The following is a 20,241-nucleotide window of genomic DNA, read 5'->3' as shown; positions in this document are numbered from 1 at the left end:
TATCCATGAGAGAAAGAGTGGTGGAAAGCCCATTCTTAGCATCACCCCAAATTGGTAATCCCATTCGAGAGTGTTGAAAGCCTTTGTGGCATCCAAGAATACTGCAGCTAAATGCAGATCTGGGGAGACATTATTTAAGATAGTAAAGAGAGTCTGTAAGTTGTGAGATGTGGCCCTCCCGGGCACAAAGCCAGATTGGTCAGGCAGGATTATGTTTTCTATCAGTAAACAAAGCCTGGTGGCTATGAGCTTGGCGAGAATTTTAACATCGCAATTGAGGAGTGATAATGGTCTGTAGGACTCACACTGCCGGGGTGATTTACCAGGTTTCAAAAGTGAGACAATAAGGGTCTCCCTCATGGAAGGGGGGAGGCACCCTACTTCCAAAGCATCCTCATATACTTCCCTCAAAATGGGTGCCATCGGATCAATATAAGTCTTATAAAACTCTATAGGGATTCTATCCGTACCAGTGGCTTTCCCAGATTGCATATGCATGATTTTATCTCTGACCTCGTCCAATTCAAACGTGGTACATAGAAACTACCTTGTCACATCACTCAGCCATCCCAACGATACATCTCCTATATACTGTTCCAAGTATAACTCATCTGTCCTACATGTGGTGTATAGCCGAGTGTAATGTGCAGTAAACGCATTAAGTATGTGTGCCTTGTCTCTATACACCACTCCTTCCACATTTTCCAGTTCCAACACATGATTGGAATAACGTGGTGTCTGGATCGTGTCCACCAGCGCCTTGCCCGGCCTCTCTCCCTCTCCGTAACGCCTGGCTACCCAGTATCTTCCCCTAAAGCGCGTTTCCCCCTATGTTGATTCAGTGTACTCTGTAAGCGTTTCCCTAAACTTGAGTCGTGTGGGACCATCTGGATCTGTAGCCAGCTGTACCTCTAATGCCTTGAGATCCGCGTCCAATTTGCGCAGTGTTTTCATTATGTCCTTAAGCACTCCCGCCCCTTTGGCTATGCAAAACCCCCTGACTGTGACCTTAAAGGCCTCCTAAATAGTTTCGACCTTATCCACTGAACCTTTGTTCCGCTCAAAAAAGTCACTCACTTCTTCCCTAAGCTCTTCTTGAAAGACTGGATCTAGTAGGATGGAGGGATGTAGTCTCCAACTGTGCCGTGGGGGGGCCATAATCTGACGAGGTTAGTGTGAGCTTAACTGGTGCATGGTCTGAGTACGTGCGGGCCAAATGCTGCACTTGGGAGATGGCAGGGCCCAGCCCTCGGGACAACAACGAAATAGTCTAGCAGCTCCCATGACGCTGCCTGTGCTGTGTAGTGTGTTCCCTCTAATTTTTTTGGGTGTGCAAACCTCCAGGCGTCTACTAAGCCATAGGCCTCAACTGTACTCTGCAAAGATGCTCTTGTCTTTTTGAAGTGATATGGTGCGGGGTTAGACCTGTCAACAGTAGGGCTATACGCAACATTGAAATCCCCTCCCCATATAATAAGGTTAGATCCTATGTCCAAATGTTTTGCCCATAGCTCAGTGAAAAAAAACGGATCATCCACATTAGGACCGTAACAGCAGTCAAGCGTAACGGAGTCCTTGCCCAGCCGGCCCCACGCCAACAATATCTGCCCTGCGTGTCCCATGTAGCACAAGGGTGCAAAAGTGTGTTCTTCTTAACTAAGATAGCCGTACCTCTTGCATATGTAGAATAAGAGGAAACAATTCTATGTTCAGCCCATCGATTGTCAAAATTGGTAATTCCCTGAGAGCTAATATGCGTCTCTTGCAGTATTGCAATATGTACTTGGTGCCGGTCCAGATAGGCCAATATGTGACGCTTTTTTCAGGGATCCCCTAATCCCCTGACATTCCATGTTAGGATGTTCAATTTGTCAGGCCTGGTGTCAGTCATTGGTACTTGCTTGGCCTCCCCGCAGCGGAGGCAGATTGATCCAGCAGCAAGTGTCTTGCGTGCTTTTTTATGCTGTGTGTGCAGTTCAGTGCCTACTCTGTCTGCCAGTAGTGCCAGATCTAAATGAGAAACATTCAGTGCCATGATGGTCATGCGTAACTTCAAACTGCCCCCCCTGATCCCACCCCCCCCACTGAAGCAACCCCAACTTGCCAGGATTAGACTCACACCCCCACTCCCATCTCTCCCAAAACCCAAAAACATAGTAGAGAGAAAAATTTCAGCTGTACCCTGCATTCTCCATGCAGCAGCCAGCAGTGGGGGAATACCCATTGGACACGTTCCTAGGTGACAGCACAGATGCACTTCATTCCAGAGCCCACCATAGGTGATGGAGTGTCAGGCTCGTAAGGACCGAGGGTGCCCTGCGCGTGCTGGAGATAGCTTAGAGCTCCCTAACAGCTCCTCAAATAGAAGGATACATGTTTTCAGACATAACGTCAATTTCTCACATACAGTACAGTTTGTGACTCGGTGCAGTGAAAGTCAAACATGTGATGGTGTATCAGTTACTGGGCGTCATCCTCTTCAACATCCATGGAAGACGAGTGTTGTGACGATGCTGAGGGGCTGGTGTTTCTGTTGCTGCGCTTCAGATGCTTTAGCAACTCCTCCGCCTGCTGCGGCTTTGTGAAGAACTGTTGTTTACCTTGATGTGTTATGTGAAGGCGAGCTGGGTACAGCAGTGCATAGTCTATTTGTGCAGCTCTCAGTTTAATCTTGACATCTGTAAATTTTTGCCTTTCTTCCTGGACTACTGGTGTAAAATCTGGGTAGATGGAGAAAGTAGTACTGTCATAGGACAGTTGCTGCTTACTGCGAGCCACTCGGAGCGCGACATCTCGATCTCTATAGATCCAAAGTCTCGCTATTATTAGTCTATGTGTTGTTCCAACGGGCGGGCGCAGGCCCAGCGTGCGATGTGCACGTTCTACAATAAACTGAGTGGAGAAGGCCCCCTCTCCAAAAGAGGACAACAGTAGTTTCTCCACATACTCCTCCATCTGCCCCGTGCTTGTCATCTCTGGAATACCTAGGATGCGGATGTTATTGCGGCGGCTCCTCGATTCTAAGTCGTCATTCTTTGTAGCAGTCTGTCCATGCGGGCAGTTTGCGCAGTAATCCTTGCCGTCGCATCTTCCATCTCCGATATGCGCCTCTCTGTTTCCACTATGCGGTCCTCGTGCCCTTCCAATTTGTGCGTAATGTCATCCATGGGTGAAGACATCCTGTCCACTTTGTCAACTATAGTAGCAAAGCCTTGCCGCACCTCCTGCAGGATACTTTGTACGTCTGCGCTCTGCGCAACCAAAATGTTTTGCATCTCCTCTCCGCCATCTGAAACGCGGTCCTCTTGTGGGCCTCGATTGCTCCGCTTCGCTGCCTCAAAATTCAATTTGGGTTCCTGGGTGTCCAGTTTCCCCATGTTGCTTGTCATGTGACTCCCGTACTCTAGCCGTTGAGACAGTGAAAAACCCAGTGCCTGTTCGCCAGGGCCCAAGGAAGGAGATGTGGTCAGCAGCGCAGGAGTCCCCGCAGTGCCAGTGTCATGTTAAGTAAGTATGGGGGTAGTCCGCGTAGCCGCGCAATGCAAAGCTACGCGAAGAAGTTCTTGCACTACGCGAGCTTCGCAAGCATGCGTAGTACCTTGTTCAACCCGTTCGCGAGCCGTTTTTCTTGCTCAGGAGCGCGTTGTGCATGTTCGGGCGCTGTTTGCGTGCTCGGGGGATTGTAGCGTGCGAACTTACCGATGCGGCGGGCTATGGGCGCGGCCATCTTGTTTTTTCAATTGTCCCGCCCGGTCGCGTTGCTTTATTTCCTGTTCTGGGTCACGCATAACTTGTTCGCGTTGTGCAAGTCATGTTTGGGAACGCATCTACTTGTTCGCGCGGACAAAGTGCGTGTTAGCGAGAAATATCATGCAAACTTACCTAGGTGGTCGCGATGGGCGCGGCCATCTTGTTTTTCACACTCTATGCTATGGTTTTGGGCCTAGTTTTCTATCCAACTTTCATCTCTGCAATCTTTACTAATTTTCAGTTTTTCTGACTTTTTTTTACTTATCATCTATCTCTCTCTGTCCCTAAGTTTATATTTTGCATTTTATTTCTACTTTTACAACTTTTTTTTCACTTTTCTACTGTTTTAGTTTACTTCTTTCTTTACGCTGCTACTTCTTTCCCCTAACTTTTTTTCCTTTTGTTCTAACTTTTCTTTTCCGCCTCCACCCCAGAACCATGGCAAAGGGCAGCAGCAGTACCGGCTCGAAGGGCAAGGTACCTGCGCCCAACAGCAGGCTGTCTTGCGGCAGAATGAGACCTGCAGGGGTGAAGCCCCGGCAACTTTTCGGGGAGGCGGAGGTGGGCGCCCTGATTTTTTTTTCATCCAGCGCCACCTCCCCTTGACCTTGGCTGCAGGCGGCAGGCCCGGCTCCGGTTACCCAACAGAGGAGCGTCACCGCCGGTGGGCGAAGGTGCGCCGGGCAGTCTTCCACTGCTCGGGTATCCGGCGCACCCACCATCAGCTGGCCCACCGGTGGGCAGACATTCTGGACCGGGAGCAGGACCTGTTGGACCTGCTAGGTGTCGAGGTCGCGGGGCTTGGTGAGTAGCTAGTAATATATATATATAGTAGTTTAAGTATTGTGTATAATTCTTGGACGAATAAGTAACACGATTACTGGTGTGCTTAGTTACATTGCAGATCAATTCTGTTTCAAAATCTTCTGTGATTGTATGACACAGGTGCTACTCAGCACTTCTCTTACTTGTTTGTAACTTTGCGCTAGCTTGGGCTGATTATTGATGTTAGAGTTTACTTTAGAGAACTGAAGTTAGTTAATGCTATTGCTAGAGACTTGTCCTTCTTCCATTGTCCTTCAAAGAAATAGTGGTGGATGGATATAAGTTTACTTAGTATTAGTTCATATTTTTTTTACGGTCTGCATGAAGCCTCCTCTGTCAATGAATGCTTAGTTACTTCTTACCCCAGCCCTCAATAGATCCTTTTTGTAGTTTGTTTAGTGAGTGGTAGGCTGAGCAGCAATAGCATTGTCAGTCAGTAGCAGAACAACATATGACGCAACCAACCAACATTTTCATGTATGCACAAATTTATGCATGTGTCCTCCATCTCATCTATGCATTTTTGCTGGCAAAAATAAAATGGAAATGCCGACCTACTGAACAATTGGCCTGTATGGAATAGGTGGTGTAGGTCAGGTGGTACTGGCTTCGTTAGTTAGTATTCTACAATCAGAATGATTATGGAACATTTGATTAGTGTTCTATAAGTAGACAGTCTGTGAATCCTGAAAGCCAGTAGTCATTTAGATAGGTCAATTTTATTGCAATTGTTATTTCCTAAAATTTTTGAGCGTTTTTCTTAATGATGTATTTGTTTCACAGCACTCAATGTTTTTCTCTTTCTTTATTATTTCTTACATGATCAGCAGAACCCAGGGGCAAGAAGATAGGGTCCAAGTCGGTGGGACAACCACCAGAGCGCTCCTCTACCGAGGATCCTGTTGCTGGCCCCAGTAAGTCCTACAGTGCTTTTATTATTAACAATTATATTTCCCTAACTTTTTAACGCACCTTATTTTTTCCAACCGATTAATTAAGCTTCCTTCCTAATTCAATTTTAACAAAAGCTTCTTTGATCTTTATTATGTTTTCCAAATTTTGGGTATCCGTCCCTGCCTTTCAGTTCCTTCAAACTGCCTCTGCTATGACCCTCGACTACTATTAGATTGTCTGTAGCTAAGCTTGCTCTGTCTGCCACTCTTTAGTTAAGGTATTCTTTTGATAGAATAGCTGTAGCCACTGGGTCTATTCCTGTCTTTTGCATTGTCCCTCGTAATCTCTAGGCTTTGTCAATTGCCACCAACAAAATGTGCAACCAGATATTTGTCTAGTATTTTGTTAGGTTAGTATACTACTACTACTCTTGTAGGTATTCTCTGCACAGCTACATACAGAACTATGCACAAGAAAATAGGATGTTGTTGATAATGAGGTTGGACTTTACTTACACCTCAGTCACAGAACTCAGAAGAACCCACAATTCACTGACCGACTACCTATAGTGTCTCAGTCATGTCATCATTTGTCCCACCCGACCTCCCACACGAAGATACCCAATGATTTTGTTACACAACCCAGAACATAAGTAACATCCTTTCGCTTACTCACTTGTGTAAGTCTACAACACCACAGACACTCAAAATATACTACCGAGTCTATGTGGTAGTTCAAAAGCTTTATTTAAAAAAAATATTAACAAGCTTTGTAAGTTGTTCAATTAAATACATCCAGGTCCACCATGCAAAATAAAGAAGATTAAAACTATACATTTGCACAACTACTAGTGCACGATAGGGAACTGTGGGAATTGTGGGAGACCCTCACCATTGAACGTATACTGGTTACACATGCATCTTTTGTAAGCTCTGTAAATCTCTGGTTCATACAAGGAAAAATGGTGCACGTTAGACAGTATGAAATACAATTATGCAAGCGTTTTGCAGTCATGCCAAAAAGGGTAACATTATGGATAAGCAATAGGGACTAACCAAACTCCATAGTACATACAAAACGTGCCTTGTTTTTCAACCTCTTCAGTTGTATGCAACACTCATGTGGCCTCAAAGGCGTCTTACTGCGCAACAAGCTGCAAAGTAACATGCGCAAAACAGTAGACATGGATCTAAAATGGTTACATGGCTCAGGCTAACTTTCCAAAGACTAGAGTAGGAGTAGAGATGAGATGAGCTTAGGGACCATATAACATAATAAAGTAATACTAATGTCTGTCTAGTGACTCTGCTGTAGTAGGCAATTTGGACTAGTGATGATTTATGTTGTACTTAAATGTTTTTTCAATCTTCCTTCCTGGTGAAAAAACTAGTAAAATAGGGGGCGGTGTGCAGGCATCTAAAAAGGTGTACTTGTTTTTATAGGTGCACAACCACTACCACCCACCAGTGCCGACGGGGCCAACGGCGATGCAAATCTTGCCATCCTGGAGGGGACCGGAGCTACGGCACCTACAGGAGCACCAGTGGGTGAGGAAACATCAGCGGTGGGCGGTGGTAAATTATATTCATTATTTATTTGCATTACTATGTGAAAGGGGAACATTTCCCTCACTGTACTCTGAGACTTATGTAGTATGAACTTGAAGGTGTACTGGACAATATACAACGGTTGAATGAGACCACCTTTACTTGGCATTGCAAATGAATTAGCAACAGCATTACCAGCGTGAGTTGAGCAAACAAGACCTCTTCTATCAGACTCCAACTCAGCTGTGAAAGTTATGGAGAAGACTAAAAGTCTGATCAGATGACCTTGATGGATGTGTTGAACAAAATGTGAAAGAAGTGAAGTAGGATGGCAGGAGGAAGGACGAAAGACATGTAATACAACTACCATAGAAGGATACTTTGGAAGCAGCATGCAGGTGGCTGATAGGAATCCGATGCATGGGTTGTTGAAGGATGGGTGGAAGATGAAAGAAGATGCCTGTCTGTGTGGGTGACACAATATGAGTGGATAGATATAGTGGATAGCAAGAATCATCAGCGGTGTTTGTGTCAAACCCTAAGCCAAGGCAAGGAAGGAGTGGACGCATGGGTGGTTGTTGGTGAAAATGAAACCAGCTAAGGTTTGCAGAGCGATAATAAAGAATGATAGACATTTACTTTTAATGCATAGATGCCCCCTGGATGTATTGTATTCATCTTCGGTGGAGACTGTCACTGGAAGCAGAGTCTTACTTTGAAAATAATATAAAAGGAGATACAAAAAAGACTGGTGTTCTTCTGTGTACTGAAGTCCACCCATAGTACTAGGGCAAGTATAATGCCGGACAAAAAGTCCAACAAATGTTACAGGCCGGAGAATCTGGAGGATAGATACTTAAAGTTACCACCAATTTTATGTACTGCGCTTGCTAGTGCTACTGTGAACCACTATGTGTTGAATTAATTTTGTGTTACTGATTTGCTAAGAGTTTCGGTTACAATTCTGTTTCTTTCTTCATAGCTACTCCTTCCCAAAAACCATCCCGAAAGGAGTTGGCCACCAGGGTCCAGCAAAGGAAACTGCAGGCCATCGTGGATGAATACCGCCGGCTGGTGGCTCAAGCCGAGGAGGAGGCGGCGGCAGCAGCTGCTGCCTCTTCCAATGCCCCGGGCTCCAGCCAGGCCCCGCCTGCAGGAATACGGCGTCGTGGTCAGGCAGCTACCCACCGGCAGCATTTCTCAACATCTGGCCGCCCCCACATCATGGATACAAATGTAGGTGCCGTGCATTTCGGCAACAAATTCTCCTCTGGGTGGCAAAGCTGGAGGATCAATTAGAGGAGCAGGTGAAGATATTGTTGGACAAACACCTGAAAGCCCGCCGATTGTAATGGACCCTGTTCATTTGCCCCTTTTTTAATACTTTTGTTTCGTGGGTGGGAATTGGGTGTTGGGGTTTTTGTGGGACATTCTTTGGACTTGGACATTGGTTGGGGTTAGGAAGAGGGGTGGGTGAGGTGTGGAATAGGATTTTTTTTTCTGTCATCATGAATAAATGTTATTTATTATAAACGTACACCTATGATGTTAATGTTTTGTGGTGGGGTTACTGTTTCACGAATTATTGTACGTCACAAGGTTTAATTGGAGATGCAGTGCAGCGGCCAGTGTTTTTGATTTAAATAATTTATTAATTGCCCACATTTGTAACATGCAAACAGATAGATGCGGTACCCCTCACTGAGTTATATTTGTCCTATTAGAACTACCCGTATCTCCTCCATTATGCCTCCCAGCAAACTTTTCTTACCTGTGATTGATGATGATTAAGTTCGGCACCGCAAGGGCTGCAAAGTTTCCCAAGACAATGGAGAAGGTTCTGTGGTTGTGTGATGGTAGTAGTAGACACTGGCACTAGCATTTGCAAACAAAAACAAAGAGGCAGTCATTTGCCTGATAGACAATGTGGGAGTAGTAGAAAAGTACAGTACATAACAAGACTGACAAAAAACAATATTGCAACTGCTAAACAAAAAGAAAACAATGGTGTCGGTTACTGCCAAGTACAAGAAGATAAGAAGTTCAACTGTAGTTGTGTTGAAGGAGTCATTTAAACACAATCCTAATTCATAAACTTTAATGCTGTAAAATTAAATCTAAACAATGCCGGCAATTAATTAGATGTATTCGGTGGGTCCCTTTGGAAAATTAATTGGCTTGTACATACACAGAGCTTGGGTGGGCAAGCAGAAGAAGATCCTGGCCCTGCCTCGTTGACATTTAATTAGTGTTGCTTTCACCACATCTGTCCCAGCAAGCGTGTGATCAAATTGTTGGTGTAGATTTAATGTAACATCACACCTCAATATAAAACCACACAGCCCGGGGGAAGAGGGTTAGAGTTTGAGGAATGGATAGTAACGGGGGTTTGGGGAAAGGTTTGACAAAAAAAAACAGTACGCACGGAGACAACAAAAGCAAAACAATGAAGACGATGATTGATGAAGATGCACTACCCAATAAATCTAAAGTAAAGGTAAGAAAAGGAAATTCATGCATGATGAAGATACATTTTATAACTTGATGGTTAATATGAGTGTTACTTAAACTACTACTACACAATTCTACAGTACAAGGAAGTATTTCTCATATATGACATTTGCCTAGGCTGTATGCCCTCAGAGAAACCCTAATACCTGCTTTAGCGGGCAGAAAGCTAGCAAAGAAAATTAAGAAATAGTTTTAGGTAGCAATTACCAAACAAAGTCACCCAAGCGTTAAATAAATGAAGAGGAAAGATATGAAAATGATACTAAAGTTACTGTATTATCCAGGTCCAAAATGTGTATCTCGTCATTCATCTTGGTCCTCTCTGAATATCATTCTTGGGTTCCACTGGCTGGATAATGAGGATTGGTAAGGTAAGGGTGAGTTGTTACTCCAAGTATAATAGCACTGGGTAAAAGGCCAGCCTGTAAGTGTTGTTGGAAAAAGAAAAGGGGTATTACAAAATAACTGAATGACAAAAAAAAAAAATTCAAATACAGTGACGTGCAAAAAAAGACAAGACTCGTGAGCGACAAGATTTTCAGACTGAGGCGGCTTGGATACATTGTGTCTAACTCTACTAGTTGCACAGCATTAATCTAGAAGGACAACAAGATAGGAGCCAGCACAGAAAAGGCCCACAACACCGGGCCGCCGGTGAGCCCGTGACCCAAACTGCATTGACCTTATTTTTTCACAGAGCCAGACAAAAGGCATATACAGCAACCTAGCATTTTCCAAATCAAGTGACTAAATCAATGTGACATTGTCAGTCATCAATCATACCACTATTCTACTCCACCACTGCACACACATGTAGCCTAGGTCTGCTGTGGTTCTTGTTAATTGGTTGTGTTTACCTTGTATTCCACTTCCTGAAACATCTTCCATCAATCATCTCAGATCCAACTGCCTGACAGCATGCAAAGATAGTATGGTGGTCATCATCATCAGGTGTGGCACGTGTATGTGTTGTCCAACAGGCCAACAGCAACTCAGTCTGTAGTGAGTGACTACGGTTAAGTAAGTCCAGACTGCACCTGCAGTAGTAGGAGTACAATTGGTTAATATATATTATTAAACAACATGGAAAAATTGACTATCACTTGAGTCACAACACAAGTACTTGATTATTAATTATTAAACTACTAGTATAGTTCTACTTCATGCACATTTGCTCAGAGTCAGCAAGCATCCAATGCTTCATTGATTTTATATACCTGTCTTGCTCTTCTCTTTGGCTGTCAGATCACAGCCGAGCCTTCTGCAAGTGATGACGAGTCACAAGTTTACTTTAGTTTTGGAGACCTGCTCAAGTTCTGACAATGAAGAGTTGTGTATGCCTGCAGACAGAGGTAGTAGCCTTAACACAGTGATGAGTTTCAGATTGGAAACAAAACAGAAGATGGCTATAGTCACGTATGTTTCACTTGTTATGGAGGGACTGTTAGAGGCTACATTATTGTACTATTCTCCATCCTTATCCAATTTATGGCAAGATGGAAATGTATTTAGGGTGAGTCAGGAAAATGGAGCAGGACTCTGAGGAGTGGAGTGGACAGTTAAATGCACAGATGTGCAACTCCAATAGGTAAATAAAAAGAGACAGTTGTGATGGAATTGTTGTGGTTTGATTTGAACCAGAAAGACAGATATACACACAAATAAAGGAAGGGAGAAAGTAACAATTGTCAGGGAAGAGGAGCTCGTCCTCAAACCCTGGTGGTTCGGACAGAAGTAGGTCATGTAACCCACTAGCTATTTCTTCGGACTCGCTCTCCTCTTCCTGCTGTGATTCACGTATTTTATAGTCTGGTGGTATGAAGTGTTGATTCATTTTGATCATCGTTAACCTCTCCACGCTTTTGGGCGAGAGACTGGTCCTTTTCACGGTTACAATGGCACCAGCAGCACTGAAAACACGCTCAGAATAGACACTTGCGATAGGGCAAACCAGATACTTTATCACCAGCCTGCTGAGCACTGGCCATTGGCTTCTTTTCCCATACCAATACACCAATGGGCTTTGCTCCATGAACACCTCTGTTCTGTCATCCAGATAGGCCTGGACCATCCGCTCAATGTTCAGTGGTGCTCCGATTTGCTTGGCCTCTTTTGGCTTTGTGACAGTAACAGACTTACCCATCCCTTTCTGTAGAAACCAAGCAGCTATTTTTTTGGTTGTGTCTGATGAATCAGATCGTGTTGGTGCTGTTGTTATTGGTAGTATTGGTGATTGCTGGGAAGCAAACGCACTGCTCTCAAGCTCTGAAGAAGAACTTGACCCTGGAGGATGCCCTGTAGTACTTGCACTGTCCTGGGCTGGCACTGGCAGGCCTCTAATTAAGAGCCGTTCGTTTTCTAAATCAGTGGCTTCCTCAGCTATTAAAGTTTTATACTTGGCAACATCCCCTTCTGAAAAAGGAATTACTGCGTTACTGTTCAGAAATAATTTGTACCGTGGATCCAAAATTGTGGCAGTAATGTAATGTTGATGTGACACAATCGTATTTTGAATCCTTGTATTCTCAGATAGGCGGCTAAGGCGTCTGCCAAATAACATGCATCAAATTTTTCTTCCACACCTTCGTATGTTTCAGACACCTCCTTCAGCTCTTGCTCTAGCATGTACAACAATGGGATAGCTTGGCCCATAGTACAGTCCTCCCTGCTGACTGCACATGTGAAGACCTCAAAAGGAAGTAGAACCTCTGTAAGGCATTTAATGAGGTCCCATTAGGATCCCCTAATCTTCTTGTCATGACATAAGCATTAAGTGGTATGTACTGCTCAAACAGATGATCAAGCATGTAATAAGTTGAGTTCCAGCGTGTTGGACCTCCTGGATGAGTGCTTTGACTGCCATTTTATGCTCACATTGAATGACCCGTAGCTGCTTTCAGGCTTTAAAAGAATGGTTGAAATGCGTGCATATTCTTCTGCAGTTGGTCAGTAAGTTGCTGACTTTGCTTTCATTTTTCAGAAAGTCTTGCACAACAATGTTAATGCTGTGTGCCAAACACAGGACCCTGAAATAGCCACCATCTTTCATGGCCTTCACTACATTACTGCCATTGTCGGTGGCAACAAAACCAATCTTAAGGCCTCTTGGTCGCAGCCATTCAAAGACCTTCCTCTTAAACTCAGCCAAAATGTTTGCAGCAGTATGAGATTTCTCCATAGCAAACATGGCTACAGTTGCATGTCTGCGATTCTTATTAAAAACCTCAACACCGTCAACGCCTGCAGTAAGCTTGTCTCTAACACCTGAAAAAGAGATCCAGTGTGCAGTGATGGACATGTAATTGGTGGCTTGGCAACTGCTCCACATGTCTGTTGTCAGGTGGATACTATGAACAGCACTCTGATGTAAGGCTTTTCCAATCAATTCCAGCACATTGTGGTGTAGTGCTGGAACAGCAACTCTGGCAAAATAGTAGCGGCTGGGAACATTCCATTTTGGGCAGATGGTTGTTACAAATTCCAGAAAACCCACCCCTCAACAAAAGAAAAAGGGAGAAGGTCCAGTGCTAACATTTTAGCAAGCTTAGCATTGTACCTACGTGCTATTGGGTGGTTGCGCTCGTACTTTCCCTCCTGCCTAAACATGCTAAGAATGGTACGCTGCTTGGTATTTCTTTCGGTTATGCTCGACACAGCACTTTGCATCGCAGACTTCGCAGCAGTACTCCTTGGTGTCTCTGGCTGACTCTTACTCTGGTGCCACTGAGATATTGCTGATGCGGACAATGTGGGCTGTACCACTGCAGTGCTGGAGACAGGGGTACTTTGTGTACCACTACCAGATAGAATGTCTCCCTCTTCTTCTTCCTGTTTGTCCATGAGTGGACCTTGTACTAGTTTATCCCCACCAACATCAATGGTTCTAGTTGTTATGCTACGATGGTGGTCCTCCCACCTGATTAAGTGGTGTTTTTTCAAATGGGTCATTTGGCCTCCAGTACCATAGTTTGTACCAAGCTTACCACGACTAACAGAGACATGACAAATAGAGCATATAGCAATGTTGTCCTCATTTGCGCTAACCGTAAAGAAGTCCCACACTGGGTTGCTTAACGTTTGTCTCCTGCTAGAGGTGCCCCCTTCCAATGCTGGATGACCTGGAGGGTGTTTGTTGAATTTCACTATGTGGCTGCGCAGTAGTAGACCACTACCTACTTCTGCTAAGGTGGAGCTTGTGCTGGATGTAGGACACTGCTGGCCCTTTGCTAATGTAAAAAAGTGAAGCTGGAGGTAGTTTTGGCGTTGCCTGTGTTGGAGGCATGCATGCTACATCCCTAGTCGTAGCCATTCGGGATAGGGTGAAAATGTTGGTCTCCATGTCCTCGAGACCAGGAGTAATGCTTCTGATTACTGGGTCTGACTCATCATCATCATCATTATCCTGCTGATCTACATCAACAGCCATAAGTGTAAGGCTTGCTGGAACCTTCATTTTCCCTAGCCTGGTCTTGGGATGTCTCTCCCTCTCATGCTCAGTTTGTTGTGGTTCGCAATTGAGATCTGGATCATCAGAAGGGATGCTTGGTGAAGAACTCGATGGACTAACCCTCCTTTTCCATGGTGGGGATTTGGAAGACGATAGATCTCCTGCAGGAGTGGCTTCCTCTTCTTCTTGCTCAGCATGAGGCTCAATTTCCTGAACTGCCCTGACTTCAGGAGGAACAACAACTACTATTGCGGGCGGAGGTTGTGGTTGTTGTTCTTGAACAACTACTATTGCGGGCGGTGGTTGTGGTTGTTGTTGTTGAACAACTACTATTGTGAGCGGTGGTTGTGGTTGTTGTTGTTCAACATCTACTATTGTGGGCGGTGGTTGTTGTTCACCACTTTTATGCTGTGTTCCCTCTTGCATTGATTGTGTACTACTTTGAGATAGCGATAAGTTTAGGTCAGGCTCAGTATCACTGCTTTCCACCATTAGGCTGGCTACCTCTTCCACACTCATCTGCTTGAGCCTGGCATGGTGGCTTGGCCCCACTGATGCGGAGGTGCTGGACCCAGCTTGCACCCCGGACACCGCTGCTGCAGGCGTACTTTTTTTTCCCCAAAAAGGTTTTGGGGTCAACACCAGACTTAAGTGTCACTTCCTTCTTCCGTTCTTCCTTCTTCTTCTCAGCAACTTTCTTGGTCTTGGAGGACCTGGACCTGCTTTCGTTGGGCCCATCTTCTTCAGATGTCAGCAGCAGCAGTCAGTTGCACAAGTTGCAGAGATGTCTGGTCAGGTGGCAAAGGCACAAAGGAAGGTCACACAAAATGGCCACCACCACATGGCCTGGCCAACCACAACAACATGAAAAGAAAGAGAAGACAGACAATACATGCCTATGGCAAAAGGACAATGCTTGGCTTCACAAAATCGCCGTACCACCACCCATATGGTCAGCCCACGCACAAACAACAAATTACATAGAGTACAGAAACAGGAAGTGGTCCATGCTCCAAAAACTACAACCAAATGACAACATGAGGAGTTTTTTTAGCAAAATGAACAGAATCATCATTTTTGAGAAAGTTTTATGCAACTCGAGACATATTGCTTGCGAGATTGCAAATTCGGCGTGTTCGGCAGAGCGAATTGTACAAAACGTTGTTATTGCGTGCCCGAGCACGCAAATTGAGCGTGCGAAGTAGACAAAAACTGTAAGGTCGCGTTGCCGCACTGTGCCAAGTTACCAAAATGACGTGAGTTGAATTCCTAGGGTTACCTACTGGCAGAACGTGCCATAATATTTAACACACACCCAAAACCTGAAATTCCACACCAAAAATCACATTTTTAAAATCAATCCAAAGCCATCAATGCCATACATGATGTACAAATTATAGAGACACCACAAAAAGAGTTGATTAACTTTCATGCACCTATGATGAATCCAGTAGTACCTCTGGGCTACTGGCAGTGTAGGCCACAAGCTTGGAGGCCTATGGCAAAAGCACAGTGGCTGGAAACACAAAATGGCTGCCACCACATGGCCAGGCCACCCACAGAAAGACAGTACAATGAACTCAAGCAGGCCTACACTAACTATATGAACTACTAGGGTTACCTATTGGCTGCAAAAAAAATACAAAATGTAATTACACACAAAAAATCCACTACAACCGAGTTTGCAATTGAATCCAATGCCCTCCATGATGTTTAAAAACAACTTGAAATTTAACAGACACCACAGAAACATGGTTGGACCCATGGGTACCTCTATACTAGATGAAATTTCAAAGAAATACAAGTTGGCCCCTCATGAAAGGACAGGCCTCCCTCAATAATAATTTTTAACAAGGATTGAAAAGCCCAGAAAACTGTAGTTAAAAAAAGCCCAAATCAAACAAACAAGTGTACATCATTACTCCAACTTACTTGAAAAAGAGAATTACAATCCAAAAGTCCTCAATAAATCCAATAAAATGCTATGATGCAGCAGACATACACAAAAGTGATCCTTACAGCTCCAAATCCAAATGAAAGTGAACAGCACATGGACAAAGCACTGGGAAGAGCCTGGTGGACAGGAACAGGAAGTTGGAGACTCAGGGGCACTTTCTCCTTACTCTTGAAAGAAGAGTAGACACAAAAAGAGGACTCCTTGCACAAAAAAATACAGCCAAATGACAATCTGAGGGGTTTTCCTGAGTAAAACGATCATTTTTGATAAGGTTTTATCATGCTCGAGAGATATTCTGTGCCAGATTGCAGTTTCTGCGTGTTCGGAAACGCGATCTTACCAACATGGCTACTCAAGGAAGACCGTGCGTCCTAATGACATGATCACGCGTCCGAATGACGTGATCGCGTTTGCACAGTCGCGCGGGATTGTGCAGCCAGATTTCCAAACATCGTGGCGCACGCGACCAGGAGAGAAAATCGAGAAGGCGAACGCAGAACCACGGTAAGTCATTACCGCGCACACGAGAACGCTATTGAGCGCACGAGGAAGAAAAACTACTACGCTACGCTGTAGATTACGAAGTAGTCGACAACTTCGTGCTCACCGCAAAGCGCGAAGTTGCCGCTACTTCGCAGAATCCGCGAACGGAGCGTAGTACAACGCCCAGGGTTATTGTTAAGTGTAGCGTAGCGTAGCTTGCGTTAAGCTTATCCTCAATATGTGGCAGTAGACCCCCATCAATACCAATACTCAGGTCCCAGGGTTCTCATTGGGCCGCCCTAAGTCCGCAAGGATTAAGGTCTGATCAGCCCCAGACACAAAACAGGCTGAGCAACGAGGGGAAGCAGCAGCTGTCCGGCCCCTCCTCCAGGTATGTCCGATCCAAAGGGGGTGTGAATTGTTACAGGGGTCCAGTGGGCTGTCAAAGAGTGCAGCCTTTCAACACCACTGCGCTAGTTTATGCGCCCCCAGCGCTATTGTGGAAGTGCAATGTCCAGCATCTATTCCCCTCTGGTCCCAGCCAGCTAACAGTCCCTTCAAGTTCCTGGGGGGGGGGGGGCACTGCCTATGTTCTCCTTGCTGGGCTGCAGTTGTTATGGTGTGTTGAGCGAGCGCGGCCCGATCTCTATGTCCCTCTGCAGCCGCTGCATAGGCGCCCGTGCAGCTCCACGGGACGACCAGCTCTCTTCAGATGGGGGGGGGGGCAAAGCGACACTGTACCCTGCGCCCCCACTCTGGATCCCCGCTTCCCAGCAACTCTCCACCCTGCGCTGGGCCAACGCCTCCGTCGGGCTGCCGATAGCGGGCAAAGGCGGTCCGATCTCACCCGCCCTCAGGTCTCTTGGTGCAGCGACGTTTCAACAGACTTCCCCGCTCACCTCCGTCTGCGTCCAAGTGTCTTCAGATGCCGCCTCAGGTACGTGGCGCATATGATTGTGTCTCGCCCGACCCCATGCCACAGGTATCTGGCGCCCTCCTCTAAGCACCCCCCCGTCAGCCGCTCCTCCTGAGTTGTGAGGCCAGGGCGCCTCTTGGCCTGCAGCGGGCTTGCGTGACCACCGGGGCCGGTTCAGTGATACCGCCTCTTCCCCTGTGGCTCACCGGTCAACCTCTCTCGGCGCCTCTGCTTGGGTGAATCTGCTCCAATTTGCTCAGAACTTTCAGAGTCTCCTGTTATGGCAGAGCTTCACCTGGATGTTGTTTTTGGCTGTCACGGTTGCCCTAAAGCAGGGTAATTTCAGGATAAACACGCAGGGCTGCAGGAGCCTCACCGCAGTGCGGCCATTACGCGTGTGCGCCACCTAGCGCCCCCTTAAGTGTCAAACCTCCATCAAATTGTAGCTTTTTAAATGGCTAGTCATTGCATTCTGGGAACTGTAGTTTCACTTGCAAACCATCACGAAACAATACATTAGGATCTTCAGTGACCTAACACATTGACACTTCGACCTTCAAATGTGAAGTGAATCCTAGTGGAGTGAGGGAAATTAATTTAGACTATAAAAAAACACTACAAGCAGGGGTGTAGCTGCCAATAGTGAAGCTAGTGCAGAGGCACAGGGTTGTGAGAGGCCCATCTTCTTCCCAATTATTTACTATTAAAACGGGGTTTGGAGGCCCAATGTCCTTTCTTGCATTAGGGCTCAGTTCACCCTTGCTACTTCACTGGCTATAAGGCCATTCAAACAGCAGAAGTGCACTTAACCAATGATGGTATTATGGCTTGCTCGTGGAAAGTTGGTTTTGTCACTTCAGCCACCTCGGGACTTCCTGAACCAAATGACACCTGACCTCATTGGTCACATGACGTCCGGATGCAGGTTCTGTGAGACACGCCCACCCCGTGCTGGTGTACTAGTGTAAACGGTTTCTATGCTTGTGTTTGTGGACGGTGATAATGACTGGGTAGCCATCACTCAGGTCCCAATAAGCTTTCTCTGAGATAGGGAAATAACTGTCTCTAAAAGATCAGAAAGATCCCACAGACAGGTGTCCACGCGACAGTAATCCATTACAGAAGCCTGGAAAAGGTCATTACTGCAATTATAATAGGCATTGCATAGCACGTCCCTCGCCTACAACAATGCTTTTCAGAAACGTGTTAGAAGAGCTTGCTTATGTTATGCTCCTTAGCAGCCGTGCCCTGCTTGCTCCAAAACTCAGCATACCTCGTGTAGCCGCGAGCTTAATAGTCATAAACAATTATGTGATTCTGAATAAAGCGTGTACATATTTTTGCAGCAAATCAATTTTTACAAACCCATGTTTCGAAACCTGGAGCCTCTAGATAGAATTTTGCGTGCGCATAGCCAGCACTGCTTAAAGAGGTAGATATTACGAATGCACAATCCCAAAATACAATTAGCTGAAGTGACATTGTGATTCACATGTGTATTTAAGAATCACGATGCCTTGTTTGCGAATCCTTGCGAGTCAAAAGGGAAATAAGACATTAAATGGATGGTTCACCCCCAGAGGCATAACAACGAAGCCATGAGCCCTGGTGTAAGGACATGGTAGTATAAGTCTGCAATAATTAGTTTTCTGGACTAAAAAAAAAACTAAACAAGAACATATGAGAATATACAAAGAAAGACAAGAATTGTTGATGTCTGTTATTTATGTAATACATGCTGACATTAGCGTGTGATGAGGAAACCAATCTTCAGGACGTAAATTACATTACCTCTCCACAGGTCAGAGCTCCACTGGACATAATGCGTATGTTACGCTCATCTGAGGTGATGTGGTGTAAGAACATGCGTACCTCGAGAGAGAAGGTTCCACAAATGCAGAACCTAATTCCACACCATCCCAGGCTGTAAAGTTAGCAACGTTCATTCTGCATTTGATATGTACTGCGAACTCGTTGGTATTGGCTCTCTTGAGGGCATATTATCAAGGACGGCGTTAAAATTATCACCGGTTTAGCGGCAGAAAACTGCCGCTAAGGCAGCGATAATGGGCTTGATAATATGCCCTGGAGAATTCCAATAGAGCCCATGTTCACACCAAAACATTGACTTCTATTGGAATTCTCAAGGGCATATTATCAAGCCCATTATCGCCGCTTTAGCAGCAGTTTTCTGCTGCTAAACCGGCGATAATTTTTAACGCCGTTCTTGATATTATGCCCCTAAGTTGGCCAACCTACCTGACTTAAGTGGCTTATCAATCCAATACTTGCAACCATTAACACCCTATCACTGCAGCATTGTTACCATGCTCCTGCTATGCAACAGACAAAACAGAAAGGACGTCTATATGACTTAGGGTGTAAGAATTAATAGCTTTGAAGCATAAGAACCAAAAAATGCATGCATTCAAATAAAATTCATCTTCTTGCTTCTAATTCCCCAGTAACACATACTTAGTGGTACCGACAGCAACACCTACTTCGAGCTCACTTTAGTGAACAGTAGAGGTTTAGACTTAAGAAAGTGCTGCATGCACCTTTACCCCATATATGGCATCATCAAGTGGCTACAATTCCAAAGGATATTGCAATCTGCAACCTTAAACTTATTTTGTATTTGTACATGATCTAGTTCCCACGGCTCCCAAAGACTAAAGGCAGGGTAAAGAAAACAAACAAATACCAAATCACTCAACCATGATAAGAGACTAAAAGTAGAACCAACAGTGCCGTGCTCACCCATCGCGGATAAACCTAGCCCTGCTAAGAGCATAAGGACTACTCTCAAACAAACAATAGACACTATTTCTCAATCTGATACAGGCAACAAAAGCTGGTAATACATACCTACGTTGCTACCATCAACAAGATGTGAGCAAACTTTCCATAA

This window comes from Lissotriton vulgaris, chromosome 3_1 (assembly GCF_964263255.1).
Source record: "Lissotriton vulgaris chromosome 3_1, aLisVul1.2, whole genome shotgun sequence".
In the NCBI taxonomy this organism is placed as follows: Eukaryota; Metazoa; Chordata; class Amphibia; order Caudata; family Salamandridae; genus Lissotriton; species Lissotriton vulgaris.
This window is presented reverse-complemented; position numbering follows the sequence as displayed.